The sequence below is a fragment of the Sorex fumeus genome, unplaced genomic scaffold, assembly GCF_029834395.1.
Source record: "Sorex fumeus unplaced genomic scaffold, SorFum_2.1 ptg000110l, whole genome shotgun sequence".
NCBI lineage: Eukaryota > Metazoa > Chordata > Mammalia > Eulipotyphla > Soricidae > Sorex > Sorex fumeus.
Window position 1 is genome coordinate 4,337,328 of NW_026606167.1, and position 12,645 is coordinate 4,349,972.

Genomic DNA, 12,645 nt, shown 5'->3' on the forward strand with positions numbered 1-12,645 from the left:
GGACACTCACTCAGGAAGCTGCCAGGAGCCAGCTGCCCACCCTGGGGCAGGGCTGAAGGGACCCTGGGACCATTTGGGTAGTTTTGTTTGCAGAGAGCTGGGGGCGGGGGGGTCCCGGTTGCTGGCTCTGAGCGCCTCCTCCTGCATGCTGGCAGGGAAGCAGATGCCACACAGCTGTCGTCTTTGGACATTTCTAGATGGTTCTCGGAGAGGGGTGGGATGAAGGGCCCAGGAGAGAATCATCCAACTCTGCTCTTCAGAGGGACAGGAGCCCAGCAGGTGCCCGTGAGAGCCTGGGCCGGGCTGGACCCGCTCCATGCCAGCTGCCTCAGGAGACACGGGGAAGGTCCCCCCTTCCATGGCAGCCGTCACCATGCCTCACCCTGGTCGTGGCCCCGGGACTGGATTCCCGGTGAGTCAGAGTGGGGAGCCTTCAGCGCTGGGAGCAGAACCCGTCTCTCTTTCTGAGAAGCAGCAGCCTCGCTTTGCCCATCTGAAAAATGGGCATGGAAACTGTCTCCTTGAGCAAGGCTGGGGGGCAGTGGTCAGTATTCTCCGCACACTGGCTCTCATGCTCAGTGGACGTGCAAGCTGCTGTCCAGGGCAGGCCCGGAGGAAAGGTGACCGAGAGGCAACCTACCGTCAAGGCCTGGTGGGCTATGGGGCTCTCTCCACGGCGACCTTGAAATCCAGGTGACCTTGAGCACGTTGACAAGCAGAACTCAGGCCCCCTGACCTGGGAAATGAGGGGCTGCTCGTGCTGATGACCCAGGGGAGGGAGGATGCCCTGGTCCCACTTTCCCTCCTACCTAGTGTCCCTGCTCCCGGTCACGGAGCCCCGGGGAGGCAGGAGACTGGCATTTACCGGGCAGAGTTGCTGCTTCGTCTCTGGGCCAGTGAGTCCCAGGCAGGCAGCCCGGCCCAAGGACTTGCATTCAGATGCGCTGAAGACAGCTGCCGCGTCCCCCAATGTCCCCCAAAGAACCCCATTAGCACTGCTCATGTGTGGGACGCTCCCGCGGGAGCAGGGGGCCCGTCAGGTGCCTTCAGCGGCGCTTGCCCAAGACCATCGCAAAACCAACCCAGGCACGACGGCGTCTGTGTCGAAGCCTCCTCTGGGTCTGGTGGCTGAGGCCACAGAGGCCCCGTCACCTGGTGAAGCGTGCGTCTCCCGGAGCACGCCTGGGGGAGCTCCCCCCCCCGCACTACGCGTCCGACTCTTGACAGTGGCCCAGCGCGGCCCGGGGAAGCATCACCAAACTTCCCTGACTTCAGAACGGTTTTATGACTCTCTTCTCCCACGTGGAGATGCTGAGTGCAGTATCGATCTGCCTGTCTGCCGCGCGGTTTTCCTCTCATTGCACTGTCTTTGTTTTTCTGGAGTATCGTACCAAATGGCCCGGTGGCTCTCTGCGGAGCATGAAGAATGGGCTTACAGGGAATTTTCTCTTATCTTCTGAAATCCACTGTATTTCTTTTGAAAATTAGATGTTCTCTTTCTGACTAGAGAATTTCTCCTTTTTGGATTGAATTTCTTTTTTCTTTGGGGCAGCTGTTTATTTTTATTTTTATTTTTTTTTTGGAGGGGAGCACAATGGGGCTGATGCCTGGGAGCACACAGAATATTCACTTTTGGGGGGCTTGAGCAATAGCATAGCGGGTAGGGCTTTTGCCTACCTAGCATGGCCGATCCAGGTTCGATTCCCAGCATCCCATAGGGTCCCCCGAGCACTGCCAGGAGTAATTCCTGAGTGCAGAGCCAGGAGTAAGGCCTGAGCATCGCTGGGTGTGACCCAGAAAGAAAAAAAAAAGGAAATAGTCGCTCCTGGCTTGGGTTTCCATGGACCTCTCTCCGTTAATTTGAGGTGGGTCTCTTTCATGTTTTCCTTGTTCATGCATTCTCTTGAGAGAATGTACCCAGACTGAAGTCAGTGGGAGAAAGTAACAGAAAAGAACAGTTTAGCACGAGATTTCTCAACCCTTTTCTTATGCAAATGTGGAAACTGAGGCCCAGGGAGAGTGAGTCAGCCAGCCAAAGGCAAATGCATGGACCCAGGCCTCCAGCAGCCTTCCATTTGGAAACACGATCACGATCACGACCATCCTGTTATTTGTCGATTGCTTCAAGCAGGCCCCAGTAACGTCTCCTTCATCCTAGCCCTGAGATTATATTCAAGGCCCTTTAGGAGAATGAGACCCATCATTGTTACTGGTATTTGGCATATTGGGTACGCCACGGGGAGTTTGCCAGACTCTGCCCTGTGGGCAGGCTACATTCGGTAGCCTGCCAGTTTGTCCAAAGTAGGAATGAGATGATAAGATGTTGCGTGGCCATGAATGCGGCCGCGCACTTCGAGGAGCTGGATTTTATAGTCTCTGAGTCTTGGCCATTGATGGGATTACACAGCGCCAGGGGGCCAGTTGGTGGGTGTGACCCCCGCCTACTGGAATTTGGAGGATCTGGGTGGAGGATGCTCAGCCCCGATCCGAGCAGGCTTGGAGATCTCAGCCCCGGGACCCGCATACCTTTGTCCCTCTGCCGGTACCTTCATGTATGTGGAAAGTGGTCTCAGCATGGTGGTGGCTGGTTCTGGAGGTCTTCGGCTGCCGGAACCCTGGTCGGGGCGGGCAGGAAAACTCAACCCGCTCCCCTCCAAGGGGCCCCAGGGAGGGCAGGCCAGGCGCGGGGGCAGGAGACTCTGCGCTGTTCTCTTCCGGGAGCTGGGTTTTATTTAGAAACACATTTTATTTATTTATTTATTTATTTTGCTTTTTACGTCACACCCAGCGATGCTCAGGAGTTACTCCCGGCAGTGCTCGGGGGACCCTATGGGATGGTGGGGATTGAACCGGGGTCAGCCGCATGCAAGGCAAACGCCCTCCCCACTGCACTGTCGCTCCGGCTCCACACATTTTCTTTTAAGCTTCCTTCTGTTTCCGAATACTGAACTCAGGGGAAATCTCTTCATCTTCTTTCCTCTTTTATATGGCAAGGACAGCGCCATGCATCTTTGAGAAGCGCCCTCAGCAGGGAAGGAATCACAGTATTATCAGCACAGGCACTGCCTGTCCTTTCTGCCGGGCCTCTCCCATCCTCGGGAGCAGGAAGCAGACCGTGCTTCTCTGCGTCTCTTATACATAAAGATAACTGCCCCGCGCTCGCCTTGATCGTTTTACGATTTCCTTGAGATTACATCCTTGAGATGATGAGACCGGTTTGAATTTTCAGTGTCGTTGGGAGACCTTTCTTAGGTGGAAATGAATTCGGATAAGCTGATTATCTCCCGGAAGGAACCCTGATGCCCACATCTCCTTATTTCGTCCCCGTCACTTTAGTGCCATTTCCATTCAGAGACAGTTTCCCAGGTCGGAATTAAATAAGGTAATCAGGTACTCAGGAGTCGAACACACATTCAGTAGAATTTTTTTTGGGGGGTGGGTGGGATTTTTTTTCCGAGACCTTCAGGGGGAGGATGAGTTTTCATGAGGATCTATTTTCTGTCTCCCCGTTGAAGTAGGCACCGTCGGTCGGTTTCCTTGTCTTTCTAGAGCCATGACTGATGGGGCGCAGAAATAAAGCCTTCTCCGTGGTGCAAATAAAAGCTGTAATCTGGGCCGATGCATCATGCCGTATGCCTGTATGAGGAGCTTCCCCCACTTTCCTCTTGTTGTTTTGTTTTGTTGGGGACTATCCCCCGCCCCCCGCACTCCCCCCCAGTCTTTCTCTACTCCCGTGTGACTGGTTGTTGTATATTGTTGACACATTCGTCTTAGTAATAGAAATGGAAAACCACTTTTCACGGAGAAATGGATCCAAAGTAAAAGATGATGAATGAACACAAGTGTCCTGCGCCCTCACGCAGTGCTTCGTATCCTGGCGTGATGAATTCGTCTCCCTCTCTGCCTCCTGTACGTTGGCCTGGTTCCCCACATGCTCCATTTGTTCAGATGGAACGGGGGTGGGGGGGTCAGTGTTCCAGTGGGGCGGGTGTTGCGGGCCGGGGCAGTGAGACTCAGGATCTTCTGTGGGGTCTCCCATCTACTCCCCGGGGTCCCACAGCCCGGGGAGTGACGAAGGCTCCTAGTGGGTGGCAGTTGATCAGGATGACTGCGGCACCTGAGAGGCTGCCTGGGGTACGCTGAGGCAGAGACCAACAGAAGCGGCTGCTCACGGGCCCTGAGTCATGGAATTGTGAGAAGAGCTGGGCCTCACAGTTGCCCTACAAGGGCGCTGGTCCTGGCATGTCTGAGCATCTTGCTTAGAAGCACCCAGTGCCTCTGTGGGGTCACACCCGTCAGGCCACACCTGTCAGGTCACACCTACCAGAGCACACCTGACAGGTCACAGCTGTCAGGTCACACCTGCCAGGTCACACCTGTCAGGCCACACCTGTCAGATTGCACCTATCAGAGCACACCTGTCAGGTCACACCTGTCAGATCGCACCTGTTAGGTCACACCTGTCAAAGTCACATCTGTTATATCACACCTGTCAGAGTTACACCTGTCAGTTCATACCTGTCGGTTACACCTATAAGTTCACACCTGTCAGGTCACACCTGTCAGGTCACACCTATCAGAGCACACCTGACAGGTCACAGCTGTGAGGTCACACCTGCCAGGTCACACCTGCCAGGTCACACCTGTCAGGACACACCTATCAGGCCACACCTGTCAGATCACACCTATCAGAGCACACCTGTCAGGTCACACCTGTTAGGTCACACCCGTCAGAGTTACACCTGTCAGGTTACACCTGTCAGTTCACACCTGGTAGGTCACAGCTGTCAGGTCACACCTGTCAGGACACACCTGTTATATCACACCTGTTATATCATACCCGTCAGGTCACACCTGTCAGGTCACCCCTATCAGGTCACACTAGTGAGATCACCCTGTCAGATCACCGCTGTCAGGCCTACCGTGGTGGGTGGGGCCCCTCCAGCAGGGGCTCTGCTCAGCTGTCTCCCTGGTTTGCCACTGGCCGAGTCAGGCTCACACTCAGCGTGTACGAGCCCCGGCTCCAGCCCCCAGGCCCCGCCAGACTCTATGTCAGGGACCTGTCCCGGCCAGGCCTCAGGGCTGGCCTCTCCCTGCTGAGACCAGGAGGCCGGGCGGCTGTTTCCCTGCCGACACAGAGCCTCCGCTGGCTCTCCACCCAAACGTTTCTGTTTTCTTGAGATGGAACTACGCAGCTCTCCAGGGAATATTCCCTCACCACCTCTCCTGCATGCCTGGAATTCAATGTCCCGTCTTACAGACTTGGTGGGGGAAATAACCTCAGCACGCCTGGGAATTTCCCTAGAGTGCAGCTTCTCTTTTCAGACCGGGGCTCGCCCACGTCGGGTGCGGAATGAAAAGAGCCTCGTTGCGCGGTGCCCGCCCGGCTCCAGACGCGGCTCCCCCGTGCCGACTGCGTCCGGCCTCTTCCTGCGCTGTGGCCCTGCCCCAGCCCGTTGCCAGCTCGCCTTGGATCCCTCAGCCCCGGCTGCCTCTTTTGACAGACAGTGCAAATTAAAAGATCCGGAGCGGCCCGGGAGCCGGGGACCCAAAGGTGCCCCTTGGGTTTTCATTTACAGTTAGGCTCTGCAGACACAATTATTGCTGACAGGGGAGCGGAGGCCGCGGCCGAGCGCGTGCGACAGGAGGCTCATGCCAGCCAGTAATTGGGAGGATTATTTTTAATCAGAACATACCCTACAGCCCAAACATTAGAAATCTCCTGTAAGGCCGAGACAGGAAATTAAACACACCAACCCAAAGCCTCTGAGGCGGGGGTGCGGGTGGGCGGGACACCCCCCCAAGGGTCCGGGAGCTGTCCCTGGTGCTGACCAACCCTTTCCCAGACAGGAGACTGATGACAGCCAAATTCAATGACTCCAGTGAGCCAATGGCCGCTTGTTACGTCCCAACAGAAGGGCAGCCAAAAGGGACAGCGTGTAGCTACACAGTAAGGAGAAGGCCAGAGACTCGGTCTCCTAAACACGCGTCTCCCGGGTCCTCCTGGTCTATTCTCCTGGCATCTGCAGCATCTGACTCCCTGGGCAAAACCCTGCCAAGAACTTGCCTGCTTTATTTCGGGGAAGGCTAGGGGGTAGTCAGCCTGGCGCTGTCCCTGGCCTCTCAGGTCAGTGGGCATGTGTTGAGAAGCGCACTGGGAGGGTCCATTCTGTGTCCTGAGCGGCAGGCCTCGTGAGCCTCCTCTGGACGGGGCAGGGAGGGAGGTGGCCAAGGAGGTGGCCAAGGTGGTGGCCCCAGGCCGTGTTGTCTGGTGGGTGGGTAACCCTGCTAATGTCTCTACCCAGAGCTCCTACAGCTTCTATCTCGAGAGAGGTGTGAGGCAACGTCCGATGCTGGCCACTGGTCAGCAAGAGAGACGTGGAGGTTCCTGTGAGCGGGACATGGGGGAGGTGCCGAGTCCTGAGGGTTGACACAGGACCTGGAGGCAGGAGTTGCTTCTGGCACTGCCAGCCGTGGCCCAAATACCAAAATAAAAAAGCCGCTTCTAGCAGGTGCCTCTCCTGCTCTCCTGGGGTGGGGAGTTGGGGACCCACAGACCATCCACATCTATTCGCCCAGTGGACTGGGGTCGCTGTAATTTGCTCCACGAAGGAGGGGTGGAGTCTTGGGGTTCCCTGCAGGTAGGGGGTTCCGTGAGGAAGCAGCTATGCCTGGGGTGATGGGCTGATACATGTTGTGTAGATGACATGGCAGGTGGGGAGGAGTCAAGGCCCAGAGCTGGGGTCTGAGTCTGCATCGTGAGAACACCTCATCCTGGGGGCTGGGGGAGGGACGTCCGGGCTCATGTGCTGTGTCGTGGGTCTAGGCTTGGTCTCGAGAAGGTCCCAGGGACCCCCTGGGTCGGGTCTGGTTCTTGCTGTGCCGTGTAGGTGCCCAGTGTGAGCCTGCCAATGACGGAGGCTACGGGCCATCAATCCCCTGGGAAACATGAGCAACCAGGAAGGCAGAGCCAGAGGCCATGGTCCTGTTCTACTCTGGCTCGAATGTGCCTGAGCACGGTCACATAACACTCTGAACGTCAGGATGTCATTGCGTCGCCTCCAGTTCTATGAGGCCACCAGCTGCCCCTCCAGTAGCTTGGAGGAGTGGCAGCAAGCCCAGGACAATCTCCGTCTTCTTCTTCTTCTTCTTCTTCTTCTTCTTCTTCTTCTTCTTCTTCTTCTTCTTCTTCTTCTTCTTCTGCTTCTGCTTCTGCTTCTGCTTCTGCTTCTGCTTCTGCTTCTGCTTCTGCTGCTTCTGCTGCTTCTGCTTCTTCTGCTGCTTCTTCTTCTTCTTCTTCTTCTTCTTCTTCTTCTTCTTCTTCTTCTTCTTCTTCTTCTTCTTCTTCTTCTTTTTCTTCTGCTTCTGCTTCTGCTTCTTCTGCTGCTTCTGCTTCTTCTGCTGCTTCTGCTTCTTCTCCTTCTTCTTCTTCTTCTTCTTCTTCTTCTTCTTCTTCTTCTTCTTCTTCTTCTTTTTCTTCTGCTTCTGCTTCTGCTTCTTCTGCTGCTTCTGCTTCTTCTTCTTCTTCTTCTTCTTCTTCTTCTTCTTCTTCTTCTTCTTCTTCTTCTTCTTCTTCTTCTTCTCCTCTTCTGTCTTCTTTTCCTCCTCCTCCTCCTCCTCCTCTTCTTCTTCTCCTCCTCCTTCTTCTTCTCCTTCTCCTTCTCCTTCTCCTTCTCTAAGGCAAATGCCCTACCTGCTGTGCTATCACTCCAGCCCCTTTTTTCCTTCTTTTAAGCTCCATCCCCTCCTGAGCTCTTCCTAGCTGCCCCATGTCATCCTAATGACTGTTTCCATTCTCACCTTGTAACAATGGTTCTCAGCCTCTGCTTGCTTTTACAAAACAATTCACCAAAAGGACCTTACAGATCCTCATTAGTGCAGAGGGGGAAGATGCTGAAATGCCTTTCAAACCGTGGGTGGGGTTGAAAAACAGACGGAGAGGTGTGGTGTAAAGGCTGCATGGGCATAAGATTAGCAGCGTCACCTGGACACCAGGTAGGGGGGTTCCCGAGAAGGCGGGGGTGCTTGGAAAACACCCCACTCTGGGGTTCCAGGCAGTGCCCGGAGATCAAAGGGGAATCGCTGTGATACCCACTGCAGGGAGCCGCTGCCCAGAGCCGGGTGCTGGGCCGGGAATAAAGGAGGCGTGATGAATGGACCATTGCCCTTGTCCTCGGAGGGCCAGCCAAGGCCCAAAGGGGTCAAGAGAGACTGGCCAGACCGCAGTGTGGCAGAGGGCACTGGGCTCGCGGAAGAGGTTCAGGCCCGCCAGGCCAGCCCCAGAAAGTGACAGAGGGGTGGTTGTGTCCACACGGTCCCTACGGGCTAAGTTCCATGGGCCAGGAAGAGGGCAGCTGAGGCAGGAGGGACCACCATGAGGAATGTTGTACCCCCAGAGCCAGCCTTGGGGTAGTGAGTGAGGGCATGGAGGGAGGGACTGGAGAGTGGGGGGAACAGAGCAGGGTGGCCCCCATCACAGGGGTCTTGGTGGTTTCTAATTGAAAACCAACCAGCAGAAACTGCGCCGGACAGCAGCTATGTGCTTCGTGAATACTGCCTGTAAATACCCACATTAGGGGTCGGCGTGAGCGGACAGCAGACAGAGTGCTGACCTCGAATGCAACTTACCAGGGTTTGATCCCCGGCATCCCCTATGGTCCCCCGAGGCTGCCAGAAGTGATCCCTGAGCTCAGAGCCAGGAATCAGCCCTGAGCACTGCCAGGGGTGGCTTCCAAACCAAGGAAAATGCACTTTGATCTATTGAAGTCGGTGCTATCATTCCCATATTGCAAACACGAAGGCAAATAAGAAAATGGGTGGAATGACTTATCCATGGCCACATGGCAAGTAGTTTGGATGATTGGGAGGTTTGGAAGGGCACGGATGAAGCACATGACTGGCAGGCTCCCAAACGTCTCCCTTGGGGTGACTTGGCAGATCCTGGATGTTACGATTTGTCTAGACTAGTTCGTTTCTCAAATAGGAAGATAAAACGCTCTCAATAAGAAAAGGGTGCATCCCCAAGGACAAGTTGACACACGGCCAGGAAGATTGCCCCGTAGTTGGAAGCTTGCCTCATGAGCAGGGGGAGAAGGTAGCTGTGATGGAGAAGGGATCACTAAGTCAATGGTAGTTGGAGGAACCACTCGGGATGGGAGATGTGTGCTGAAAGTAGATGAAGGACCAGATGTGATGGCCTCCCAGTATCTGAATTGCAAACTGTAATGCCCAAAAGTAGAGAGAGAGTATGGGGGGGAAATTGTCTGCCATGGAGGCAGGGGGAGGGTTGGATACTGGGGACATTGGTGGTAGAGAATGAGCACTGGTGGAGGGATGAGTGTTTGATCATTGTATGACTGAAACTCAAACATGAAAGCTTTGTAACTGTGTCTCACGGTGATTCAATAAAAAAAAGGAAGGGGTGTATCTTTTCTACATGTGCACATGCAACGAACATCTAGAAGGAACCGTTGCAGTTAGCATGTCACATGTAGTGTGTGTCTACACACCCAGACATCCCGTGAGTCACAGGAATGGTTTTAGCTTGAGGTTCCAGAACTCCTCAAACCAGCCAGTCTCATCTCTGCCTCAACCAGGGCCAGGTTGGATTCCATCCGGCTGGGTCTCGGGTACCACAGAGATGGTTCAGAACTGCTGGTGAAGGTCGGCCTTTCTGCCTCGGGATGAGCTCTCTCCTGGCATGTGGATTGTATGTGGTGATCCAAGCCATGTTTCGCGGTTTCCCCCAACATTAAGAAACAAAAATGAGTCCCACTTCTTCCTGTGGGACCACAGTCATCGTGCTGTGAGATTCAGGACGGGTAGGAGACTTTTTTTTTTTTGCTTTTTGGGTCACACCCGGTGATACTCAGGGGTTCCTCCTGGCTCTGCACTCAGGAATTACTCCTGGCGGTGCTCAGGGGACCCTATGGGATGCTGGGAATCGAACCCGGGTTGGCTGCATGCAAGGCAAATGCCCTGCCCTCTGTGCTATTGCTCCAGCCACTGGTGGAGACCTTCTCTCTGAGTTCAAAGTCACTTTGAGCTCCTGTCACAGGTCCGGGCAGATGGTGGAGACTCTGCACAGGGGAGCTCAATCCTGGTCATCCTTGAGTCATCCCTTCCATGTGGCTCGGGAGCCTGACTTTAGAGACCGACCAAGGGGTGTAGACATGCACCTCCGGAGAGGGCTAAGCCTGGTGTCCTGCCCTCCTCCCCTCACTCCTGCCCCAACTCTCCAGCCTCCATTTCCTACCTTCCCTTGTGTGTGGCTTTCCTGAGCTGCCAGTGCCTCTTTGCTCTGAAAAAATTAGAGAAAATAGTGGCCGGAGAGATAGTCCAGTGGCGGAGGGCATTTGCCTTGCCCATGGGCACCCAGGTTGGATTCCCAGCATCCCATATGGTCCCCCCAGCCTGCCAGGGTGTGAGTGAGTCCTGAGCTCGGCCTGGTGTGCTCTCCAAACCAGCAACGCCTAGAGGGAACAGCCAGGTGTTGAAAGCGAGAGTGAGAGTCCGTGGCAGGGCGTGTGGGAGCCCAATCCTGGTCATCCTTGAGTCATCCCTTCCATGTGGCTCGGGAGCCTGACTTTAGAGACCGACCAAGGGGTGTGGACATGCACCTCCGGAGTAACCTCTCGCCGTTTCTCCTCTTCTAGGAAACAGCCCCGAGAACTCATGCGAGGGGAACCCGCAGCTGCCTGGACCCAGCTCAGCATTTGGTGAGTTCAGCAACTTTGGCTGTTTGCGGCGCCTGCGTGTTTGCCTCTGACCCTGGCTTTTGCAGCTGTCTGCAGAGAGGTTTGAGCTTCCTGTGGATTTGCCGGCAACTGCCTGGGCCTCTGATTGTGAACCGGGGCTTTAGGTCCAGAGCCGAGCGGCGTGTTTGCACCTGGGGGCCGAGTGGTTCAGCACGCCCTGGAGAGTTGGCAGTTAGCAGAGGTGCTGTTTGTTTTGGGGGGTTCTAAGATTTCCTCTTGGGGAGACGGTAATGTGTGCCTCTCTGTCTCCCGACCTGCAGAGTAGAAAGGAATGGGAGTTGGTAAGGCCACCCCTGTTTCCTCTGCACTTAGGAGCACTGGGCGGTGGGCTCTTCCGGAACCAGAATTCCTATGGCTGTATAGTTTCATTTCATTTCATCATCCTGTTATTCGTCGATTGCCTCGAGCAGGCCCCAGTAACGTCTCTTTCATCCTAGCCCTGAGATTATATTCAAGGCTCTTTAGGAGAATGAGACCCATTCCTATGGCTGTATAACAATCACTGCAAAAAGAAAAAAAAAGATTCTGTACTTGAAAATGTGGGGTTCATTCACAGGGAGAATTTCACAAGTGGGGAGCCGCTTCTGAGGGCGTCTTTCTCACTGGCACGAGAACTGGGTTTCCCATGTGAGCAGGGTCTGCCTCGGCCGCGTCTCTGTCTGCCTTGTTCATGATGCATGCATTGGGGTTTTTTTTTGGGGGGGTGGGGTGGGGTGGGGGTGTGCACCGTACCTCCATCCAACTTCCAAGAGCAGCTGTCCTCTGAAGGAGTTCTACCAGCAGACAGCTTGATTTATGAATAAATATGTAGCATCCAAGCAATTCACATGCAACTTTCCCAAGGATTGCTCAGGGAAGTATTTATTCTTTTGAGATGAGCCGCAGCTCCTCTCTTGCTTGGAGAATTTCTCAACGCGTGCTACTCCCGAGAGCGGTGCGGGATAATTTGAGCCATCATATACCATTAAGGGGCCGGGAGATTTGCAGGCGGCAGGACTCCAGCCGCGGGGAGACGGGATGAAAGGGAATTCTTTTGCCCTCGGTGGTTTGTCTGGGCCCCCTTATTGCTCCAGAATGCGCGATGCCGGGTGGGAGGAGATGGGAAGAGAAAGCCCGTCTGTGAGCGGACAGCCCTGCTCTGCTTCCACACGGCTTCTTACTGCCCAGATCGGTGAGGGCGTGCATCTCACAGGAGATTACACCCACCGCTTTTGTTCCCGATAATAAAGGAAATTTTGCATCTAATTCCCTTCATGCCACATCTATCTCTTAATGCCTTTGAAGTTCAGACGCCAGCAGTTTCCGAACATGGCAAGGTTTTGTCAGGGGAGAAGAGGGGCTCTTTGGCATCAAGTCTGTTCATTCTCTCTGGTGCGAAGTTGAACGTGCACTGGGGCTCCGTACTTCCAGCTTCCTGCCGGCTCCAGGAGCCCAAGTCGGAGCAGGTCGGGGAGGCGGTGGGGGGTGCCCAGGCCGACTCCTCCGCCTACGCCCACCCTCTCCTATCTGCCCACTCAGGACGCCTCAAGCCTCTGCTTTGTGGACAGGAATTAATGTTCTGAACCTGGATGTGGGGGCTGGAGCTTCTAACCTTGGGGAGTTTCTGGTCCCCAGAATCATTACCGCGGTGTTGTAAAGAACGCGTGTTCATTTGCCTACACGTGTGGCGTTTCCACATCGACAGATGCATTGGGAAGAGTCAAAACATACAGACCCATGGCTAGAGCGATAGCACAGAGGGTAGGGAATTGGCCTTGCGCGCGGCCGACCTGGGTTCAATTCGCAGCATCCCATAGGGTCCCCTGAGCACTGCCAGGAGTAATTCCTGAGTGCATGAACCAGGAGTAACCCCTGTGCATCGCTGGGTGTGACCCAAAAAGAAAAGGAA

General features: G+C 54.9%; 1 protein-coding gene across 1 annotated transcript in view; it reads left to right on the plus strand.

The window, feature by feature from the left end:
* The first annotated feature begins 10,659 nt into the window (after positions 1-10,659).
* The window catches only part of RBFOX1 (RNA binding fox-1 homolog 1), a 1,027,611-nt gene continuing 1,025,625 nt past the window's right edge, over positions 10,660-12,645 (plus strand). Inside the window, exon 1 of the mRNA XM_056135038.1 lies at positions 10,660-10,718. The gene's annotated coding sequence lies outside the window, so the exon portion shown is untranslated. The remainder of the gene's footprint in view (positions 10,719-12,645) is intronic.